Source organism: Lissotriton vulgaris, chromosome 5 (genome assembly GCF_964263255.1).
Source record: "Lissotriton vulgaris chromosome 5, aLisVul1.2, whole genome shotgun sequence".
NCBI classification, from domain to species: domain Eukaryota; kingdom Metazoa; phylum Chordata; class Amphibia; order Caudata; family Salamandridae; genus Lissotriton; species Lissotriton vulgaris.
The window spans coordinates 103,067,126-103,091,554 of record NC_141693.1 but is presented as its reverse complement, the minus strand read 5'-3'; the positions used below and the strand labels follow the sequence as shown (position 1 = coordinate 103,091,554).

Sequence of the window (24,429 nt, the reverse complement as noted above, 5' to 3'; positions counted from 1 at the left end):
ATAGAACACGACAGCAAAGGAGAGTAGTTTGCCATTGGCGTATATGTAGTTTACCAGGTTGATGCCCTTAGCTGCCCATGAGTGGCCAATCAGTGCCAAACGTGATGTAGCTGTTTTTTGGTTGTTCAACAAAGACATGTAAGTGGAATTGTTGACGTTATTGCCCAGATGTTTGCCTATTATTTTTAATAGTCGTCCAACTGCCTTCAACTAAATACAGGAAAGACTGAAATCTTGCTCTTTGGAAAAGATGCCTCCTTTTGGTCTGATGACTGGTGGCCGCTGGAACTGGGGCCAGCCCTTACCCACAAAAAGGTAGCACAAAATCTGGCCATTCTGATTGATGATGCCCGCTCTATCAAAGAAGTAAATTCTATCTTTGGGTCAAGTGTTGCAATTATGCGCCTGCTCAGAGGAGCCTTTCAATGGCTGCCTTTCCAGTCCAGAAAATCCATCACTCAGGGCACTTATTATAAGTCACCTAGACTAAGAAAACAGCCTCATGGTTGCTGCAAATTAAGCTTATTTAGCCAAGCATCAAGTAGTACAAACTACCGTTGTCCGCCTGATCTGAAATTTGCCATCCCACTCTCCATCAGAGTCCACATTGAAACTCCTGCATTGGCTTCTGATAGAAAAGCATTCACTATTTAAATTTCTCTGCTTGTACATAAGTTCCTCTTTTGAAGTGGTCCGTTCTATCTACAGAAGAAGTTACAGTTTTAAACACCAATGCACAACCTCAGATCCAGTGGACAATTTTTAGTTCATCCCCGCCGTATTCGCACAGTCAGATACGGGGATAGATCTTTTCCTACTTGGCCCCCCATCATTGGAACTAATTACCCTTACACAAATGTGCCTGGCCGGATTTTGCTTGTTTCAGGAGATTTCTCAAAATCTGGCTCTTTTAATTCCTTCTGGTAATGCTGTCCTGTATTAGAGTACTTAGCGCAGAAAGACCTTTTTGGGGTGATTTGTTTGTGCTTTACAAATATAACATAAAAATGCGTTCTTCGTGTCGATAATAGTCCAAGAGTGTTCAAGTGGTACTGTAGTGATTGAGATTGGAGCGATCAGGGAGTAAGGGCCACACAGATGTTGCTCTATGACTATCCAAGCAGGGCGTGTAGTTGGAGGATGTCTCCAACAGAACCCTCAGCAGCCAAGAAGTGGTCTGCTAGTTAACCCAGTTGGGTGGTCTGCATCGACCTTCATTAGAGTCCAACTTAGGCTTTTTATGAGTAATCTCGGTTTCTTATTTCCTAATAATGTAGCGGTGATTTTATCAAGAGAAGAAAAGAAAGCCGAACATAAGCTTAAGGGGAGCGTTCTTGAGAGGAAATTAACAAGTGGGTGTGTCATTATTTTGAAAGTCTCCTTTCTACCCCTCCATAAGATGTATTTAGGTGACCAAGTGGATAGCAGTTCCTTTATTTCACGGAGCGTTTTCTGTTCATTTTAGGTGAGTGTGTCCGCTAGACTGCGATTAAAACATATACCTATTTTGAAAATCAAAATATTAAAAATACCTAAGTATTTTAAATATTTTGTTTGTCAAAATAGGCCTGAGTTATCAACACAAATATGGTGGCAATGGATATTAAGAGCAAGCAAGTCGGTCTGTCTATTAAGAGTATATCCGGAGTATTTAGTAAAAACATTAATGATGTCCAGGGTGGCGAGTATTGCGGAGTGAGGATCCTCCAAAAAATACAGAACATCATTAGCGTAAGCAGCTGTTTTAAAACAAGTATCCCTGACACAAAAACCTCGCAAATCAGGGGAATCAATAAACATATGGAGGAGAAGTCTATAGCTAATTGGAACAGGAGTGGGGAAATGGGACCACCCTGAGGTGGGGGCAGAGGTCGAGCCATAGACTTTACTTCTGGCTAAGGGATTTGAGTAAAGCGATAGGATGATTTTTAGAAGCCCATCTCCAAACTTGTGGCGATACAAAACTGTTTCAAGTTAACCCCTTCTATGCTGATGACAGCCCCCGTCCGTCATGCACTGCGGTGGGCATGTGCTGATGATGACTGGGGGCCGTCATGAACCCGCCCACTTATTAAAAGCGCCGCACAGGCGCAGAATCGCGGCCGCGCCCAAGGGGTTAAAGCCATGCAACCTTATCAAAGGCCTTTTTGAAGCCTACTGCAATGGCGGCAGCAGAGGAGGTCTGATGGAGAGAGGCCTTTTCAATAATATGACAAAAGGAACAAATGTTATCTCTAGCCAATCTGCCTTTTATAAAGCCCAACTGAGATGGGTGAAACAATTTAGTTATATGAGCTTCTAAGTGTCTAGCAAATATCTTGGCATACATCTTCATTTCCATATGAATCAGTAAATTAAGCCTGAAATGGTCTTCCCTTCCTACATTTGCTTCCACCGCTGAACCAGAAACTGTGCCAGAAGTGCAACATGGTGACTACTGCCTCTAACTGGGTAATTATCTGTAATGAGCAAATGTTTTTTAGAAGATAATTGGAAACCTGTCAGACCAAGGTGCTTTACCATTTGGGACTAGTTTGGTTACCTCTAGTATCTCTGTTTCGGTCATTGTTTTCTCTGAATTAAACAACTCTAGACATTACTCTGTAGAAGAGGGAATAGAAGGTGTGTAGAGGGATGCATACAGTTCTCTAAAGTTCTCTAAAATGTCTGATGAGTCAGCTTTCAGTGTGCCAGAGGGATCTTTGATTGAGGATATAGGGTTGGCATTTCTTTTCAATTTCAAGTTAGCAGCCTGAAATGTACCAGCTTTATTCAAATAAAATAATAGTTTTCCTTTCTGTGCCTGTATCCATAGATGCGCACCTTTGAAACCACTTTGTTATATTCATATTTGAGAGCTTTGAGAGAAGATGCAATTGTGGGCTTTCTGGTGCGTTTAAACAAAAGTTATTTTCCTTTAATTTCTCTGGATAGACAGTGTAATTAATTAATATCCACTTTGTTTCTTGCTGCCATGCAGCCATTAATTTCCCCTTTAGTGATACATTTTAGAGTGTCACAAAATACTTTGGGGGGAAGATACAGAGTCTAAATGAAACTAAATAAATCAGCTAGTTCTTTTTCGAGGTCTTTAACATCCTCTGCACACTCAAGTGCCTCAAGATTCATATGCCAGGAGTGATTTTTACGCTGTGTTGGAAGAATTCGTAGAGATACTGTGATTGCAGCGTGGTCTGCGATAGCAATAGGTTCTTCTGTGGGAGTCGAGGAGGAGTGTAATCGAGAGGAGTCAACCAGTATATAAGCAATTCGCGAGAACGTGTTGTGTAGGGGAGAGGGATAGAAAAGTCACTGCCTATCGGATTATGAAGTCTCCATACACCCGACAAGCCGCGGAATGCACATGTAACGCATGCTCTTGTGTGCCCATGGCTATCTATAGTTACACGCCAATTGCCCTTCCGGGATGGTGAGGCTGAAGTTCCCACCAAGATATGTGGGTTATCTGGCAGGAAGGAAATTTTGGCTGATAAATTGGAACAGAACTGTGGAGAGTCGCTGTTAGGGCCACAGAAGTTGATAGCATAAATTTCAGTGACACTGCACTGTAATCAAGTAATCAACTATCTCCCCTCATCATCGTGCTCAGCCGATATTATAGAATGACCTGAAGAACCAGAGATCTGGGTAAGAACACTGGTAGCTGCGGTTCAGGATATTTCGGCAACCGAGCCTTGCCTCATAGATAGCCCTTCTCAATACCCAATTTTTGCTTCTTGTAGGAAGATTAAGTCGCCCGGCCCCCCGCCCTCCCCAAGGATTTACAAGATTCAAGGGTTTTCCGTCTCTTCTCTGGGTGACTTAAATGAAACTTTCTTCAGAGCAGACATTGTGGGGTCGAGAAATGTCTGGATACACTAAATATGTTAGATGGAAAAGCCTGGTAAAGATTACATGTTGCATTTTGGACATAGTCTAATGTTATATACCCCTGGTTACAAAACAAAGCCAAAAAACTAGGGAGGAGTGAGAAGTCTTTACAGTGTGTGTGTACCCTCAGCTTCCCAGATTCTAATTAGTAAATAGACAAAGTGAGGAGAAACCCGGTTATCATGGGTGTGTGCGTTTAAGTGTATCTAAGACAGGTGAGCGAAAGGCACCCAGGTAAATCGGTGCTCGCCTCACAATTTCTCAGATCTGCAAGTTATCTGATTGATAGTATGTACCTGTTTACCAGTATGTATGTGCATATGAATATATATATATATATATATATATATATATATATATATATATGCTTATTTAGGGTCTTCACCTACATGCACCACCCATGGCTTGCTTCATCATAGGACCCTCACCCAAACACTGGACATGAATGTTCTCTGGATAATAGAAGTGAATGAAAACAGGGGGTATAGGTAAATTGAATTAGCCTCTGAATCCCAGATTTCCAATTTGAATGATATGGGATGTAGGGCTAGGTTAAGAGAACAGTGTGTCACTCTTAAGATATAATGTTCCCAGGCATCTATTAGGTCGACACGTTTCAGCCGTTGTGTTGCCCCTAAAGGGCCATTTGGCTTTCATCAGGACCTTGAGTCCACCCATTAACGTCCAGTGTTTGGGTGTTGGTCCGATGATGAAGCAAGCCACAGGATGTACCTGTGGGTGACGACCCAATATAAATATACATATTACATATAGATATACATGTACATACTGGTAAACAGGTACATACTATCAAGCATGTAACTCGCAGATCTGAGAAATTGAGGCGAGCACCGATTTACCTGGGTGCCTTTCTCTCACCTATCTTAGATACATTTAAACACACAACCCATGATAGCCGGGTATCCCCTCACTTTGTATATTAACAAAACAAAACAACCAATAGCAGTGGAGCCAAAAGCAGACCAACAAACAGAGCGGAGCCACATCAATGGCTCACACTGGAACAAAGAGAACACAAAGAAGAAAAAAAAGAATAAGGAGATACAACACCACCCTGTAGAGAAAGTAGAAATGTCCCAAAGAGACGAGATCATATGAAAGGCAGTGAGAGACCATGCATCCACCATAATGTCAGAAAAGGGTGAAGGGGGTTTCTCCACGTTGCAATGACACCTAACTAAGCCAGAGTCCTAGCACAAGGGGATTGGAGAAAAAGCCCCCCCTCCCACCCAGAAGGTGATATAATCCCTACAAGGTGGGATTAGAACAAGCATACCATACAAAATATTCATAAGGTGATAACACATACTGTAACTTAGACAAAAGTAACTAGTAATATGTTAATTGGTATATAATGTACACAGTGAGTCAAAAAAGGCTGTATTAGGTCTGCCGCTGAGCTTACACATCCCAAGACCAGGAAGCGGTTCTAGAGGACAGGTGGAGAAACAAAAAAGGAGAGCGGTTTCACTTTGTTCGGAGACAGGTGGACTCCTGCGTCCCCCATTTCCTCGAAAACGTAAGCACAGGGAGACGACCCCCGTGATGAGACTGGAGGTAACAACACATGAAGTGAACAAATAGCTTCTGAGACAGAGCAAATAAACAAGCAAATGAGGTCCACATATAAAAGAAAATATACACGAGAGAACTTGTACAAAAGTCTCTTCAAGACACGAGGCATTAGACAACCCTGTACCAGGTCCGAGTGTGGGTGCTAAAGGGACATCCTTTTCCCCAATTTCCTGTGTTCCCTGGATTGGATTTTAGCCTCTTTGGAGTACAAGGTGGACGAGACAGAGCAGCAACAAAGTCCAGACATCCCAGTGTTGGAACCTTAACCACTGTGACAGAGTCCTGATGAAGGCATAGCCGAAACGCGTTGGTTTTCAACATGTCACCAATCTCTGCACATTGTATTCTAGCAATAATACTATGTAAGCAAATCATTGAAATATTGGCAACAGATTTATCATGAATTTTTAATTATCAAATGTTGCCAACAGAATAATTGAATTAGGATGCTTATTAAACTGATTGTTTAATGTTACATCATAGGATTAGACAAATATATAAATGTGGTTCTAATTATCACCATTGGGAATGTGTATTCATCAATTTTGTACATGTAATTTTCAGATGTGAAAGTTTTTTCTATCCAATATGACAAATAATTTTTTCAAAAAAGAATAAATACAAATGTAATGATCAAAACGTTTCTCATGATGATATTTATAAAGAGTCAAAGCATATAGATATCTAGAGTTCATATGCCCTTCTATAGTAAAACAGTACTGTGCCCGGTGTTTTTCTTTTCCAAATCAGTATTTTCCTTGGTAGGGTTGTATCCCATTTCCAGGGGCCCCGTTCGTTTTCCAGTAAGAAACATAAAAGTAGCTCTGCTGAAAGACGTTTCGTATGATGATTATATTTAGAGAGCGCTTGAATGCCTGGAAGCATGACATAAATTGTGCGTTAACCTCACCTGGCCAATGAGTGAGAAAGAAAAAAACAGAGCTACAGAACCTACAAACATCTGAAGGGATCCAAGCAGAGCTGAAAAGGAGACCACAGAATGAGCATAAAATCCGGGATCAGGAATGGGAAGCAAAAAGTATGAACGCGGCGAAGTTCAGGTGGGAGGATCGCCTGCATCCATTCAAGTCTCTGATTTGTTCTCGAGGAAAGGCTCGAGGTCAGCCTGTTCAGTGAAAATGTGTGATTTTCCTTAAAAGATTTTCTTAAACTTCGAAGAATCACAAAGGAGGATTGAATCACTTTGTCTCAAAGAGACTTCTCAAGAGCCAGGAAGCATTCTCTGTTTTGCACTGTGTCTCTCGCGTAGTCCTGAGAGATTGCAATTTACGCTCCCTTCCATCTTGGTGGTCTGAGTTTTGTCATATGCGCCAAGATTAGTTCTGAGTGTTGGTGTTGCAATGGTTTAAAAATTAGAAGTGATGGGTGGGGGCATTCTTGGACTTGAAAGTAGGTATGCTGTGTGCCTGTTCTAGTTCAAAGTCTTTCGTGAAGGATATATTGAGTGCACAGGGAGTCATGAATCCCTCAGGGGGACAAAAGTTCTGAGGTAGCTTCTCCCATTGTGGCCACCAGGGAATCAGACTTCCGAAGATGTTCATCTTGGGCAGTGTTGTGATCCTCTAATGCAATAATTCTCCTCTCTGCGTTAGTGATCCTGATAGTCAAATCTTTGAGGTCCTTACGAATACCAGCCACCTCCACTCGTAAGAGATCAGTGTTTGCTTTTGCGCTTTGAGCAATATCATACACTGCATTTAGTTTCTTCAAGATAGTATCTAAAGTTGGATGAATCAATGGGTTTACCTATCATTGGAGAGTCTGGAGCTGGTGGTTCTGTTCGGTGTTTTGAGTTCCTTCTCTTTGGAAATTTTGGAGTCTGACATTGTAAAGATACCCAAAGAGAGTACTTATTGTGAGTAATAGGGCCACTAGGGAGGGACTGACCCACATAAAAATTCACAGTATACACTAAATGTGTGATGATTTCTGAAGAAGTTCCCAAATATCAAAACACCACATTGCTTGTATAAATCAGATATGATATGTGGAAGGCTACACAACTACGAAGATGGCACATAAGGCAATTAGGAGCTCATATCAATAATCACAGAGAGATTGCATTGAGCAAATAGTGGCTCCACATAGGTACGGGGAACGTAGAACAATACTGATCCGTAGGAGGTAGTAATAATCACTTGCGAGTATCGCAATTGGAATGATGCGATATGAGAGGGTAATGGAATATGGTAGAACCTCCCTCAGGAAAGCACTGCAGCCTAGGCTAGGTACAGTGAATTACAGCCCCATTGAAAAGGAGGAACTGGTATCTTACATAGAACCCTCAAAGGCTTATCACTGATGCCTTATCATTGATGCCTCCATTCGGCTGAAGCGCCTTTCGTCTGAAGCCTTATTATTGAGGCCTTCCTTCGTCTGGAGAGCAGCCGCGGTCCAAGCACCTCTTGCCACTGATGTGCCATTACACCACATTGTTGCTTTGTGGGCGCACAATTGGGTAGCTAAAGTATTCCATGTTCGGCAAACAAACTTCAAAGTAAAGTTCAAGAGCAGCGGAGTATCCGGTCACCATTTGTCTAGGTGACTCCTACTATGGAAGGTGTGGGTTTCAAACTATCACTGAGGAAGGCAGCGCCATATCTTACTCTCCGTCTGGAATCTTCAGAGCTCCCCGCAATGGTTCCACGATGCACGGTTTAGGTGCTCATCGAGTCAGATCGTCAAAACTGGTCACCCGATCCTCTCAGACCATTCTTGGGAAACACATGCTAGGTTCCGGTGGGGATCACAGTCCCGAAGGCCACTGCAATAGGACAGCAATGTGGAGGGGAACCTGGAGCTCAAAAGGGTACCCCATGTTACTCGACCTCCAAGCCACAAACTCCCAGTAAAAGTGTACTCTTACTGCATCAGTAGTGTTGTTTAAAGGAGGTGCATCTTCAGCTGCTTCCTAAATTGAAATAGGGTTGTGGTGGACCTGATGAATACAGGAATGTTGTTCAAGATCCTGGATGGAAGTCTGCTGTTTATTTTTTTAAACGCCTCTTAATATGTTGTCGGATGAGGTCCTGGCTGCAGGTGCACCGAGAGCCAATGTAGATCATATGTATGCAAGATAGGCGGGTATACAAGCCCTGGTGGTTTTGTGGGTGATGCTACTGTTCTTGAAGATAGTGCGGACTGGCAAAGGGAGTCTTTAGAGTTCCACCAGGGCAGGTGTGATGTATTTTTACCAACAGAGATAAAAGGCAGGGTTATATTTTACTTTGCACAGGTTCACATAGTTCCCAGGTAAGAATGCCATGAACAGGCCATGGTCTGTTCTTTTTACACCCAGTAGATAGTATATCTTTCCTTCTTTCAGCCAGAGTGTGATTCCCATTGACATGCTTTTACGCAAAGCTGCAAACATAGCTGCGTAGAACTATTAACCAGGGGGTAGTATATGGTGAGATAAAGTGCCTGGGTGGGTTTTGCTGATCCGATACAGGAATATCATTGGGTACAGAAGGGGTGAACCGGAGCAACAATCATTTCTATTTCTATTAGAAAGGAAAAATGATCACTCTTACCTGGGTTGGTGGTGGGTGTAAAAGTGCAGTGATGCCTTTAGCAGGTACTAGTGAGGACAAAGTGAGGCATGCAAGTTGACACAAATGATGTCCAAAAACTGAGGGCAGTTATTGTGAAAAGGGAGCAAATGTGTACTTTAAAGGTATCTGGCAGGCCTGCATTTAGGAAAGCCAACCAACAGGTATGTTGTGCTGTCCACTCTTAAGAGTGTCCGCACTTGTGTAGTCAAACTGAGTAGTCCCATGGCAGAGGCCATGGGCCTACTCAATTTGTCACTCTCGGAGGACGGGGGTGTTATAGGGGGCTGAGAAGAGCTGTTGGTATAGGTAAGAGAGGTCACAGGGGCCCACCTTATGAAGTTCAAATCAAGTTCTTTCATATCAGGGTTCATTATCAACAAGTGGTGGTGAACCTCATGTGCCAAAGCAATTTAAAAACTGAAGTCACAGATGAAATAAGGCACTTACAAAGGGGCTTCAATCAACAGGAAGGTACTTTCAATTCTAAGATACTAATGGTCATGGCTACTGGATTATTATGCAGCCTGTGACCCCCGGCTCCATTAGTAGGGTCACCATTCCACCTTCCCATTCAAAGCAGATAACCTTTCAATTCCACAGCCCACTGCTATACAGTAACTCAGCAGACAGCCCCGTATTAGACCAAGCTTACACCAGGCTCACTTCCCTATGACAAACCTTGCATTTCCCGTCCCCTGTCAATGTCCTTTGTAACTTTTTACTGGCATGTAACAATATTATTAATTTCAAGAGTAAAAATGCATAATGACACAACCAAATAAAGAATGATAAAACAAGTTGAGCTCAGATATCGAAAAGGATTATTCAAAAATAAAAGTGCAAGAATTGTAAACATCAACATTTTAAAAATGAACGTGTACACAAAAAGCGTAAGAGCAGACACTCATCTCGGTAGATTGGTGAACAAAAAGTAATTAAATAGTTTTTCACCATAAAGATTCATAAACACTTTCCAAATCCTTTCAACTTCCTCAGTTAGATCTCCCAAAATACATGGAATTGTATTCAGCAGGTCCTGGGAAAACAACTCAGCCTGTAATTTTAATGTCCCTTCGCAATTTATCAGCAAGATATTTTGCAACCGCTAATATATTCATCAATCAGACCTTATCGAAAAGGATACAACAGGGTACGTCCATGAAGCTACTACACAAAATAATTATTTAATCTCATATTAAAAAGGATTTTCGTGATCACATTTGATATACAAAAGGTTCCACCTCATTCCTCTAGCATTTGGAATCCGTGCCAACAATTGATATTTTTGTTAAAAGATTAATAATATCTCTAATTACTCTTGCTAAATTAATTCGAACCTACTTTACTCGCATTACTTTCATCTATAAATATCCCTTCAGGGGAAACCTTTCCTTTTCCCCAGTCTCTCTTGTTTGCATACACAGTTTGAGGGACCTTCTTTGAGATGGCACAGAAGATTAGAGAAACGATTCTATGAAGCCAGCAATTTTCAAAGTAATCATGCATGAAATTAACTTTTGCACCGTTTCTTATTTTCCTTATTCAGGCACGACATTTACTCTGTTCCTTTCATCTTCCTTCCCACCTTCCCAAATGCTGTCTCCTCATGCCAATTTTAACGGTACACCTTTCCTGTGGTACACCGCAGGGCAACGTCTCCCTCAGTCCGGGGTACAACGTTTGTATGACATATACCTCAATCTGAGCCACATATCATTTGTATGATACAGAGCAACGTATCCCTCAGATTTGGTCCCATATCGTTTGTATGACACAGGGCGACATATCCCTCAATCTGAGCCACATATAATTCGTATGATACAGGCAACATCCCCCTTAAATTTGGTCCCATGTCGTTTGTATGACACAGGGAGCCGTATCCCTCAGACTAGACCACATATCGTTTGTATGACAAAGTGCAATGAATCCCTCAGTCAGGGCCACACTCTGTGACATGATGTAATAAGATAGCACATATTTTTGGCACAATCTAAAGCAACATATCTCTCAGTTCATGCTACATACGTTTAGCATGAGATAGTACAATGTAACCCTCAGTCCACATCACATACATTTTGTTCAACATCTAGAGTATTCCTCAGTCCATACTCCATACCTTTTGTATGATATAGCATGATGTATATCTAATGTTTTACACAATATAATGTATCGCCTGAGACTGTGTCCCATATCTTTTGTGTGATATTGAATGAGGTATCACCGAGTCCATGCTACATGCATGTTTTATGATATTGCATGATCTATCTCGCAGTCCTTGTGCGTAATCACAAGGAGTATATAGTTCCTCTGAAGTCACAGAGAAAGAGAACATCAAGGTAGTAGGTCAGAACTGGTGCTGCTTGTGTGTAGAAACTGGCCAATCACATTTGACACTGCAGGGAAATGTGAGTTGATAATGTACAAGTACAAACACACATCTATGATGTTGTTGAAATGTCCACTGTCCCCCATCAAATAGGCAGCTCCTCCCAAACAGGTCAGAAGAGGTAGTGTGTCAGAAGAGCCTGGGCAAGCAGATTGTGGGGATCTGATCCATCAGGAGCAAGGGCCCTCACACACCCCATGGGGTGTCATGCTTCATCATCTGCAGCTCCTTGTTGGGCTGGTGCTGCAGTGCCCAACGGGCCCCTCGAGCGGGCTCTTTGCTGGAAGTCTTTTACAATTAAGACATCCTGATGAAGTGTGTGTGGAGGTGCAGTGTGTGGAATGGTGACTATGTGGTTTAAAAATAACTAGGAGAGACCATTCAGGAGTTTTAATAGGTAGCGCCTCTTGTTGGAAGTAAAAACAAGAGGTGGTTGTGTTGGAGGAAATTATCCTGTACAGCTAACAAAGCGGTAAAGACATGTATCAACATGTTTTTGTCTTAAATAGTCATTGTGGGCTGGGCAATTCATCGGGAACATATAAACTTAATCTATGTATGTCTTTTATTTCTATAACAAGATATCTTTTCTTATCAGTCTCTGTGTTTTATAAGAGGATACACTCTATTTTTTTATAAGGAAACTGTTTTATCATATCCAGCGATATGGCCATGATCGACTGCATTAACAATAATGATTGGTTAGCTGCTATTCTTCCTTTTTAAGTTGGTCTTTCCTGTATTTCCTCATGTGTTATCATTTTGTATGTATGATGATTTTTGATATTGTTCTTCTACTACTAAACCTAATCTACAAATGGTTGGGAATGTAGGTGTAAGGATTGATAAATACCCAATCATAAAAATGCACTGTTAAAGTGTAAGGTATACCTTACCTGGCTAAATATCTAAAATCCGACTCACGAAATACAAAAAAACTGTGGAAGAGAGGCAAGACAGTGTTGGGTACTCAGGCAGTTATACCCATCTGTAAAATCACAATGTTTTCGGCAACTGTAATTTAAAAAATGCCGTAGGCGGAATCACGCCTGTCGGTGAGTGTGCAGACATGTAAAGACAGACATACCGGCAGGAGATACACACGTGACGGTACAGACATAAACCCATTAAATCATTCATAAAGTGGTAGTTAGAGTAGGATAGAGTCATATCCCAGGCAAGCGGAGATATAGCTCTCCTGACTAAAGTGTCATGTGGACTATGGATGATCATTACTTAAGGGGAGAATCAAAGTGTGTATGCTCCGATGTATTAACCCATGGGTACATCCTCATGGCGAGTGCACCCACAGGAATGGGATACGTGTGTCAAGCACCGTTAAAAGAGTTCATCAGTAGGTATGGCTCATTTGTCCAATTCGCACCAAGGAATGATATCATTGAGGCAAGTCCTATTTGTGGCTAAACAGACAATCCAGTTTTGTTCCCTCCGAAAGAGGTTTTTTTGCTAATGTTGTTGTGTGATTCCATGATTGTCCAGTGAAAGTCATCTGGTGTATGGTTGTGGGTGAGAAAGAGAGTACCCATTTTGGTGGCAGCTTTTTTGCAGCGGATACCACTTTGATGGTCTGTGATCTTCACCTTGACAAGTCTGGTTGTCATGCTGATGTATCTTTGGACACAAGGCTAAGTGATCATGTACACACAGCTCTTGGTTTTGCAGTTTGTGTGATTGTTTTGTGTCCATATGTGAGTCTGGTCTAGCACATTTTCTTTGGTAGGTTCAGTTAAGTCACAAACCGCACATGAGCTACATGGATAAAACGAATTTCGTTGCCCACGCTGCATCGCCAAATGTGATGCAGCGTGGGCAACGAAATTCGTTCTTTTTTTTTTCGGTACTTACCTCTAATGGTCCAAATCCCGCATTTTACAACCCCCCACCCTGACCCTCCCCTGCTTGACATCACCGCCCCAGTATAACGCCCGGCACGGGCCGTGCCTGCTTGCTACATGTATCATGATGTGTCCTCTAGTCCTTGCTATATATCGTGGTGCGTCCCTCAGTTCAAGCCTCTTTAGGCGATGGCCCAATGTTGGTAACTCGTAAGGTCTCAATCTCTGTAAGCCCACTTAAGGTGCCTCTTGGGCTTTCATACGGTCACCCGCAGACCTCTGCTGGACTGACAGTGCATCAGGGGTGTCTCACCCACAGCAGATGGTGAGAACTGCCTCTCGCGAGGCTGTAGAGGGAGGGTGGGATAAAGTGCAAGAGAAGAGACATAGGCACACATCTCTCTACCTGTACTATTGAAAGAGAGACAACTAAATAATATCTATTCAGCCTCCCATAACTGCGGCCCTTTAAAATAATTTATGTTTCAGCCTCCATGACATATACCAGGAGACAGAGCTCCTTATGAACAGCATCCTATTCCTAGACAAGTTGCAAGCAGCACTTGATATGTGATTCCCCCAGCCTAAGATGATACCACCATAGGATGCCTGGGGCTCCACCACCGATAGACCACCGTAGTTGCATACGTGTTGCGTTTTTGTAAATGTTCAGCCAGACTCTGCCTGAACACTAATGTCTAACCAAAATTAGTTCTGCTACTTGGAGGCTCTGTCTGCTGATCTACCTGGAGAAAAGCGAATTCTCCATGAAGATGTCTGAGGCTCAATCCACATCCTCTGGAAATCTATGTCCGAGAAATGTGTGAAACTGCAGAGAACCTAATCAGGACTTAAGAAGCCTGTCTGGCTTCACTGGGAATCCACAGTTTTTGTACCAGCTGGTGCTAACTCTTAAGCTTGTTCATGAAAGCAAGGAAAGAAATTGCACAAAGATGCTTGTTCAGTTGGTGGCTGGGGTTATGATTGTTTAACTCTGCACCAAACATTGCCTACCGCTGGGTTTTCAAGAGTGCCACTGGTTTTAAATAAATAATGTCTTCTTGGAGTTACTATAATGAATTAGTCTGAATCTCTAATAAGCTTCGTTAGAACAACATAGGGCCATACCCGACCAGCAACAGGACTCTGAAAATTGATGTTTCTCCAAGGTAGGGAAGAAACTTGGCCCCCAGGGGTAGCCCTATTGCTGTGACCTTCCCTCGAACAAGAGGAAGTTGGACTTTCTATTTCACTGAGAGTTGCTTAACTCTCGCCAGGAGGGAAAGGAAAACGACCCAACTCACTGACCTCTGCATGAAGGAAATATCAAGATATTGAGCTTGCAGTCCAGCTAGCCAGACTCGAACAGAGGGGGCATCACTTTGGAAAATGGCCAATGACCCTCAGTACACATTTTTGACATCTCAAGCTTGTGAACGGAGGAAATTATTGTATTGTCTCAACCTACCCGCATCATTCCTTTTCATTGTGGAAATCCACGTTACCTTTTCTTCCTTCCTAGAACAATTCGGTCCAGCACTTGCCACCGTTCCGTAGATCCAGATCTCCACAAAGGGTTGAACAGCGACCAGCCACTCATGTCATGAAAGCCTAATATATTATGTCTTGCACCTGAAGATCCACCTGTGGCTGTTAGCCCATGCCCAGCACCAGTAGCAGTTTGTGACTTTGATGTCCAGTGAAAAAGCAACCGGGCTCCCACCCAACGGTGCTGTCTCCCTTCAGATCACCCAGGGGAGCCACCACTTCTGTTAAGTAGGCATACTATACCATTTCACTACTCAGGCTGTAGGTTTTGGCGTGTTTGAAGAAGTGTGCTTTCTGAGATCTGTGGCGTTTTCTCCGCAACCTAGGCTCAAATTCATCATGATTAAAAATAATCTAGAAAATATGTGGCTATTACCACATATTAAGGTGTGACATTTACTTCATTGAGAAATTACACCGAGTGAAAATGATTGTTTAAACTCAGAACTACGATTTGTGTGGACACTTCTGTTTGAACACAAATCTGAATGTATCTCACGACCTGTGTTCATGGTTAGTATGTTATGCCACAATTCTACTTAGGATGGGTGAGAAACTAGGACAAAGTCCAGAGGTACCGTAACATACTTGATACGTAATGACATTTGGAATGGCACTTTAGTTCTATTAACAATAGGTTTTAAACAGAGACACTGTAAAACAACTGAAACCCAAAGGATTCTGGGAACAGCTAAAAACCCATGAACCAATAACCAGTGGATAGCCAAACCTCTGGAAGCCCATTTCTAGAGCCAATATCAACCATTGAAAACAGCCGAAAACCACTGATTGACGCAGAACTCAAACAAACTGAATCACAGAATTTGTTACCAATGTCTATCGTGAGTTATTCTCTATCATACGTACCCTCATGCATTGACGAGGTTTATTCTTTAGTCTCTATAGTGTTTAGGATCAATGATAATATTACGTACTCTTCTTAATCGTTATGGCAATAAAGTACGGAATACAATGAAAAATAATTCAGATGTATCACCCTTAACTTGAATTTTCACAGTTCATCGCTCTGACATCCTTCAGGTCTGGTCATTACTTTACAAACACTTTAAAGAATTGTTAAAAAAAGATCTCATGCAGTGGAAGAGAGACGCTAGTCAGATATTTTTGACTATAGCCGGTACTGGAACACTTCTCAGTTGAACAGCTACAGAAGTGCTATAACTCTTTAATTGTATGTTTAGACGTGTGAACAAGGTGAAAATAATTAGAAAGTCACTCGTGAAATGGTACAACGAGCAGCAGTGTGTCACAGAAAGATAATGTTCCACATGAGGTTGTATGTGTAGGTGAAAATAATAAAGGTGGAGCAGGCTGTTCTCATAAACAAATGTGAAAGGCCTGACACCATTGGCTTCCCCAATCAGGGTCATGAAAAGAACCCTCAAACCTAGAGAGGTTAGACTTTGTTTGAACTTGAAGATAACTAAATCCATAACACACATTTCCTTAACAAAGCTGGCATAATGGCAGACCGCTCCAAACCCGACATGGAGCCAGGACGTCCATCAGCCCCCATTACATTTGAATCTCATTTTAAAACATTTTAACTTATGCAAACCTGCATAGACACAACAGGCTACATTTGGGAGTCTCTGTGCCTCCTTAGGGTTTTCTTAAGTCAGCAATGTATGATAGATCTGAATGATAACCTTTTGATTTACACATGTTGGTAGCAAAATCAACACCACATCTGGATAAGAACAATCTATATTGTATGTATATGGTTATTTCTATATTGCAAACCCAGCCAAAAGGTTGTACAGCATTGCAAGGGTCTAAGACAGGCATAAGTCAACAAGTGATATGCGATTTAGCTGATTTATGGATGGCAAAAGCCTTGTGATGCAGTGTGGGTAGATGAGTAATCAGTTCTTTCTTATGTTCCTTTGGAGCATAAATAGAACAGTCCTGATGGATACAGGGATGATTTCTCAGATCTGGAGTGCATACATGGAAAAGGCTTTTTCTTTTTTTACACTTCTCAGTCTTCAGTTGGATGATGTCCTCACTGCGGCTGTACTGAGAAGCACCAGCGATGGTGAGCTTGTCTGCAAGATTAGCATGGGTGCTGGTTGTGATTGCTTGTAAATGATGCAGCTGGTTTTAAAGGTGCTGAGGTCTGGCAAGGGGAGTCAACTGAGTTCCATCAACATGGGGGTGATGTGGTCATATTTCTTGCGGGCCTGGATGAGACATGCTGCTGCATGTAGGATGCCCTTAAGGGGTGCCAGCGCGGATCCTGGGAGGCCATGGAGTAGGACATTACCCGTTGCTTTGATCCAAGAACTGGCAAAGTGTTCAATTATTTGGATATATCTTTTTCGTCAAAGTAGTATTTGAGAACCTGACATGGACGAAATATATTCAAATTGATCAGTTATTGTGGACACTTCTTTCTGGACGCAATGAGAATCACGAAACCCATCCACAAACTGCTAAGTGACATGGAATCGAGAAACATGATAGGTTGTGTGAAGGAGTCCATCACTATTAATGTGATGTATGCTAACCAGAGGAACGTTAGGGATGTAAGCCAGTCTGTGCAAACTCAAAACAATATTGACTGAAGACGAACAAAGCAAGGGCCCCCAGAAAGCTTGCATGAGCCCCTACATCAGTGGCATCCAAAGCAGGTCTAGATTGTCAAGATCTCTAAAAAAAGACAGATTTACATAAAACAATCTACATTAGGCTCATTTACACAGTCTCGCACATATCTATTCTACTGGACCTACACTGGATAACACTGCCTTACAGCAGCCAGGGGAAGATACACTGAATCCAGGAGGAGAAAAATGCCATTATGTGAGGTTGTCAACAATTTCACTTATATGTCTATATCAAACCTTCTGAATACTTACAAAGCATAAACTGCTCATCTCCGTAATCAATGGATCGGGTACCCGTTACCCTGGAGATGTTAGAAAACAGCTCCTACTGTTACACAGGTATCAATCAGTTTTGGGCAAACTTCTTTCCTGCTATTAACAATCTGGTGGACGATGTACCAGAGACCAGTGACTGCCCACTGTCAGTAGGGCAGAAAGAATAGGGGAACATATCAGACTCACAACTAACTCCGCAGTGCCCAAGAACTGATGAGTATAGGAGACTGTTGAAGCCTCAAGTTATGGCAAGTACTGCGAGGCAGCCAATCTGGCACAGCGAAACAATGAGTGAAATAATCACTTGGAAAAGCACCAATGCTCCTCATTGACACACAAAGAACTGCTCAGGCAGTGATGAATGCTTGGTGGAAGCTGGCCGTATGAGAAAGGAGTTCAAGTAAAACCTCGATTTCTAATAGAAATTAGTGCAATGCCCCTTCTGCCTTGCAACAAATGTTTGACCCATGTGGCTATCATTCAATCATTGCAAAAAAGACATAGTCCAGGGTAACAAGTGTATGAAGACTCCTGCCCTTTCTAAGTTGGAGCAGATCTACTTGTGGTCATAAAGTCTGCAGGTACCTTGAAGTTAATTTGGTGCCCAGCAAGTCTGTAGAGGTCATTCTTCCTGAAAATAGGGAGACATGGGCCACTTCTGGGATACCACAGAAGATTCTTACTGATATTGGCTCCCATTCCTATGAACAGTCCCTTGGTGAGGGATGTTGTTTGATCTATCATTGAGTGCACAGCAACTTTACACTAATAGTATGCTGATCTGGTGTTTGGAAAATCAACCGCTACCACCACCCCGGACACTAATCAGCTGCCTGAGCAGTACTAAATGGAGACAAAAACAAATCAATATAGCAAAAGTTAAAAATGAGTCCCCATTGAATTTAGTTAACAAGAGAGTGATAGGGGATCAATGTCCCAAGAAAGTTGTGAAGGACATGTGTCCAGACATTTTGCACAGACATCCAGATACTGTACCATTGTTACCACACCAAGAGGATGCCAAGAGCCTCCAGAATTCTCCAGACCTGTGTCACTCATCAGTGATTCTATAGATCGTGCTGAACCTGCGAATCTACTCCCTGTCCATGCTGAGTAGTCTGTCAAAAAACACTGATGAAAGAGGCACAAACCAATGGGCGACAGTAGTGGCCTCAGAGAGCCCTGGTAGAGAGACACCAAATATTAGTGAAATGTCCAATGACATCACTGCTTCTAATACCAACTAATAGAGAGCATGCAATCCCTGGACATAAGGAAGGACTCTATGCCTTTATTTAGAGCCCAGTGATGGAGGCGTTTTGTAACTGATTTCTACTTTTCGGAAGGGACCTTATGTCCTACGTAGCTTTTAAGAGGTAGGTCACTTGCACCAAATAAGACATAGTTGCTCCCTGGTGTAATAAAGTTTCAGCACGCAGGAGCTAAAATGGACTGAGTGCAAGTCAAACTAAGGGGAGAATTATTTCCATTACTCATATGAACTAGCAAGCCATTCACCTGTCCACTGCATTGTGGTTCCTGCTGCACTGGGCTGAGCAGACGGTAAGAGGAGTCTTGGAAGTGTGGGTGTGTTTTGCCTTAATATGCAACAATAACCATCAAGCTGTCCCACATCAGGTGTGAACAGATTATTCAGACTTTGTTTTAATTGGGAGTTCTGTTACTGGTGTTTCTGTGTTTAAAGGACAAGAAAGGCTACCTTTGTCCTGATGCAACAACAATACACTCCTGGGCAAACTGCATACATTAGCTTGAGATCTGTGCGTGTGCAGGACGTCTTGAGGTCTGTGTGTGGAGGAGAGCTTGAGATCTGTGTGTGTGTGGGGGGGTGGGGGGGTGCTTGAGACCTATATGTATGTGGAGGCTCCCCAACGCAAGATTTGCATTATAACCATGTGTTACAGCTAACGGTGCACTCAAAAATACACCTAGGCAAGGTAGAGGGTTCTGCCAGATCAGCACGTGCTCCACAATACATTAATATTTATCCTCAAGGCCACTGGAATTGTGCGATTTTGCACCTACTACTTTTTCCGCATTAATACCAATTTGCCATATGATATATTCCATCCCCTGCTGCATAATTTGCATATGTTAACAAAAAATGGTTTCTAGCTCATGCGAACCAAAAGTTATTAAAACGAAATGACCTGATGCAGCACGGTGTAAGGCCCTTCGCAAAGGATTGCTTGTCACCTTTCGGTTGCTTATTGTTGTATTTGGGTGTTATCGAGGTACCAATTAGGTGAAACATAGCCCAGACAGCATTAACATATAGAGAAATCACAAAATATTCAATTAATACTATCACAAAATGTGCCGCATTAGGCAGCATCATTTGCCTTTTTTGTCGCATAATTTTGTCAACCCTGCTGCATAATTTGGTCCTCCATGCCATATAATTCCAGTGGCCCTGTTTACCACTTACTGACTGCACAGCAACAAAAAAAGAGGCCAATGTTATAAGCCAAAGGAGGCGAATGGAGAACATACAGGTGGCCAGAAGAGTCACACACACTGAGAGCGGAGGCATGAACTAGCACATGAGGCTAGTGTAAGCACAAACAGGAGCAAGTGAAGACAGGCACTGTAGGAGAAGGGGCGTCGGCACACGAACAGGCTCCATCCCCATCTCTTTGGTGACGGGCATGGGGATTGGTGCAGGTAGAGACAGGAAGCACGCGTGGGATCACTGGAAGATCGAGCAGACGGGCAGTTAATCTTCACACACAAGTACTGAGCAGGCGCCCACTGGAAGCCAGTTAGTGCACAGTTATCAAGCAGAGAGCGGACACAGGATGCTCACACACTGGATGCAAGAAGACAGGCACTGAAGGGCAGCGGGGCACAGAGGAAGAAAGGCGTAGTTTCCACTGGTGCAGCAGGTGCAGTGGCACCCAGGCCCCGAGGGACTAACTGAACCCTGATTCAACCTCTTTTTTTATCATTCAAAAAGCATCCGGGGATCCATTTCCTTCCTTGTACAAGAGCCAATGTGACACAGTGGTACACTTACTGAACGGAGAAGCTATTTGTGACACACACACAGAAGAGGCAAGAGGTAGCGCACGCTGGAGACCGGTAGAGGCACCCACTGGTGACCAGTGCTGCAGATTATAACAGAACATTAGTCATGCTGCAGCGATTTTGATCAAATACATTGTCATTATCATGGCTTCGTGTCGCTGTCAGAGTCCAGTTCTATGCCCCCCTATAGCCCTCCTCCCACAGTAAGTGCAGAGGACTACAGTGCCTGAGAGTGCACAGCACACTTTGGTTACTCCCTCTCTGCAGAGTGAAAATTGTCAGTCCAGTGCGTGCTGCTTCTCCCCCTCCATCCGCCGCTCCCCATCACTACTCCAACCCCGGTTTCAGACACCTTTAGCTACTCCCCTGTCAGCTCCTCTCACATCACAAGCCACGCAGGTTCACAAATGACACTTCCCCTCTCCACTGATAGCTCTGCAGCGCAAGGACAGGCTTGGCATGCAGTCAGCGTGGAGATCCGCGCCACTGGCACACCTCCCGGCCAGGCAGTCCTGCTTCCGCCCAAACCCACAATCCGTTAGGTGTCAACAGGTCAATTCATCCAACAAATGCATATTCAAAAATTCAACTGTGCGTAAAAAAAACGTAACAAATAAAATAAAAACGCAGCCAAGAGGCTAATGTGATTCCCCGCCTGCTACTTACACGATCAGTCCCTGAAACCAGCTTAATTTTCGCGGCCCCTTGTTGATCTTTCCATGGATGTCATTTGTCCGTAATTTCAGCACTTTTCGGGTCGCATAACTTCAGATCCCGCGTCAGAACATATTCTGGGAGTCAACCAGGAGTGGGCGGGTCTGGGACCGACTAAGGTGAGCTAGGATTGGATGATTTGTGACACTCTGCCAATCCTATTGAGCAGCACAGATGTCCGGAATAGTGATTGGCTGTGGGCGCCGCACGTGCTTCTGTCCGAGCCCTCCTCCCTCAGTCAGCGGGTACCGCCCAGGTTGGATCGGGCCGGTGATTGGCTGGAGGTGTGTCTCGGGTGAGCCTGTCCCAGGCCGGGCGGTGACAGTAGAACGCGACCCGGGCGGGCTGGGCGGCTGCCCTGCGGCTCTGCATGGGAGGAGGGCTGGAGGAGGGAGGAGCGAGGCGGGGCGGGGTTGCAGAGCCGTGGCGCGAACGGGGTTGACTCCAGGGGGTCGAAGGAGGGATGGTTGAAGAGCCCTCTCACGGGACCCCGCGGTGGCACCGGCCCGCAGCATGTCAAGCAAGCTCAGTTGGCTGCCTCCCACGTGCTTGGGGCTCAGGCTGAGGCGGGGCTGATCACTGTTCTACAGGACTCGTCCATGCTGCCGGTTTCGAAGCCACGCGGTCTTTCTATAATATGATGATATACAGTGCAATTACGGGGCAACAGTAGACGTTCCATTTATTTTATGATTCTGGTTCGATTCTCGCTGTACTGCTAGTGCTTCACCGATTGCCCCGGGATGTCCTATGTCGGAGGCATGCGTGGCTGGGCAGGCTTATGGCACCGATGCACGACATTCGGTATGGCACCCATAAGATTGCATGGCACAATCTGCATGGCACCCATGTACAGGTCACGTTCTGCATGGCACCCATATACAGGTCACGATCTGCATGACACTCGTATGCAAGTAATGTTCTGCACTTGTACACTGGTCGCACTCTGCATGGTACCAGTATACAGATCAAGTTCTGCATGACACCAGTATACAGGTCACGTTCTGCATGGCGTTGGTACCTACAGACAAGTTACGTTTTGTATGGCATGTATACACAGGTCACATCTGCGTGGCACCCATGTATGTACAGGTCAAATTCTGCATGGCACTGATATACAGGCCTCGTGCTGCACCTTTCAATAGATCTCATTCTGTATGGCGCATATAGACATGTCACATTCTGCATGTCACCCGTATACAGGTCACGTTTTGCATGACACTCGTATTCAGGTCACTCTCTGCACTTGTACACTGGTTGCACTCTGCATGGCACCAGTGTACAGGTCACGTCCTGCATGGCACCAGTATACTTTTTACGTTCTGCACCAGTGCACTGGTCACGTTCTGTACGGCACCTATATACGTCACAATCTGCGTGATGGTACCAGTGTACAGGTCACTTTCGACATGGCATGTCTACACAAGTTACGTTCTGCATGGCACCAGTATACAGGCCACATTCTGCACTTGCACACGGGCGCACTCTGCATGGCACGAATTTACAGGTCACTTTCTGCACCTGTGCACTGGCCACGTTCTGTACGGCACTTGCACACAATTCACGTTCTGCGTGACACTCGTATGCACGTCACGTTCTGCAGGTGTATACTGGTCGCGCTCTGCATGGTACAAATATACGGTCACGTTCTGCAAGACACCAGCATACAGGTCACATTCTGCATTGCATCTCTACACGAGTTACGTTCTGTATGGCAACTATAACGGTCAATCTGCATGGCACCCATATACAGGTCACGATCTGCATGACACTCGTATGCAGGTAATGTTCTGCACTTGTACACTGGTCGCACTCTGCATGGGACCAGTATGCAGATCACGTTCTGCATGACACCAGTATACAGGTCACGTGTATGGCACCGGTATAGACTAGAGGCCGCGTTCTGCACTTGTGCACTCATCATCTCATTCTGTACGGCACCTATAGACAGGGCGCATCCTGCATGGCACCGGTATAGAGGTCACGTTCTGCACTTGTGCACTCATCTCATTCTGTACGGCACCTATAGACAGGTCGCATTCAGCATGGCACCAGTATAGAGGTCACGTTCTGCACTTGTGCACTCATCTCATCTCATTCTCTACGGCACCTATAGACAGGGCGCATCCTGCATGGCACCGGTATAGAGGCCGCGTTCTGCACTTGTGCACTCATCTCATTCTGTACGGCACCTATGGGCAGTTCGCATTCTGCATGACACCAGTACAGAGGCCTCGTTCTGCACTTCTGCACTGATCTCATTCTGTACGGCACCTATAGACAGGGCGCATCCTGCATGGCACCGGTATAGAGGCCGCGTTCTGCACTTGTGCACTCATCTCATTCTGTACGGCACCTATGGGCAGGTCGCATTCTGCATGACACCGGTATAGAGGCCTCGTTCTGCACTTCTGCACTGATCTCATTCTGTACGGCACCTATAGACAGGGCGCATTCTGCATGGCACCAGTATAGAGGCCGCGTTCTGCACTTGTGCACTCATCTCATCTCATTCTGTACGGCACCTATAGACATGTCGCATTCTGCATGGCACCGGTATAGATGCCGCGTCTGCACTTGTGCACTCATCTCATTCTGTACGGCACCTATGGACAGGGCGCATTCTGCATGGCACCAGTATAGAGGCCGCGTTCTGCACTTGTGCACTCATCTCATTCTGTACGGCACCTATGGACAGGGCGCATTCTGCATGGCACCATTATAGAGGCCGCGTTCTGCACTTGTGCACTCATCTCATCTCATTCTCTACGGCACCTATAGACAGGGCGCATTCTGCATGGCACCAGTATAGAGGCCGCGTTCTGCACTTGTGCACTCATCTCATTCTGTACGGCACCTATGGGCAGGTCGCATTCTGCATGGCACCAGTACAGAGGCCTCGTTCTGCA

General features: G+C 44.1%; 1 protein-coding gene across 2 annotated transcripts in view; it reads right to left on the bottom strand.

Annotated features, from left to right (window-relative positions):
* The window catches only part of PHF19 (PHD finger protein 19), a 284,351-nt gene extending 262,677 nt beyond the window's left edge, over positions 1–21,674 (bottom strand). Inside the window, exon 1 of one of the 2 annotated variants that reach the window (XM_086920992.1) lies at positions 21,473–21,674. The gene's annotated coding sequence lies outside the window, so the exon portion shown is untranslated. The remainder of the gene's footprint in view (positions 1–21,472) is intronic. The other variant, XM_086920990.1, reaches the window with a different exon arrangement.
* Between the last annotated feature and the right edge of the window lie 2,755 nt (positions 21,675–24,429).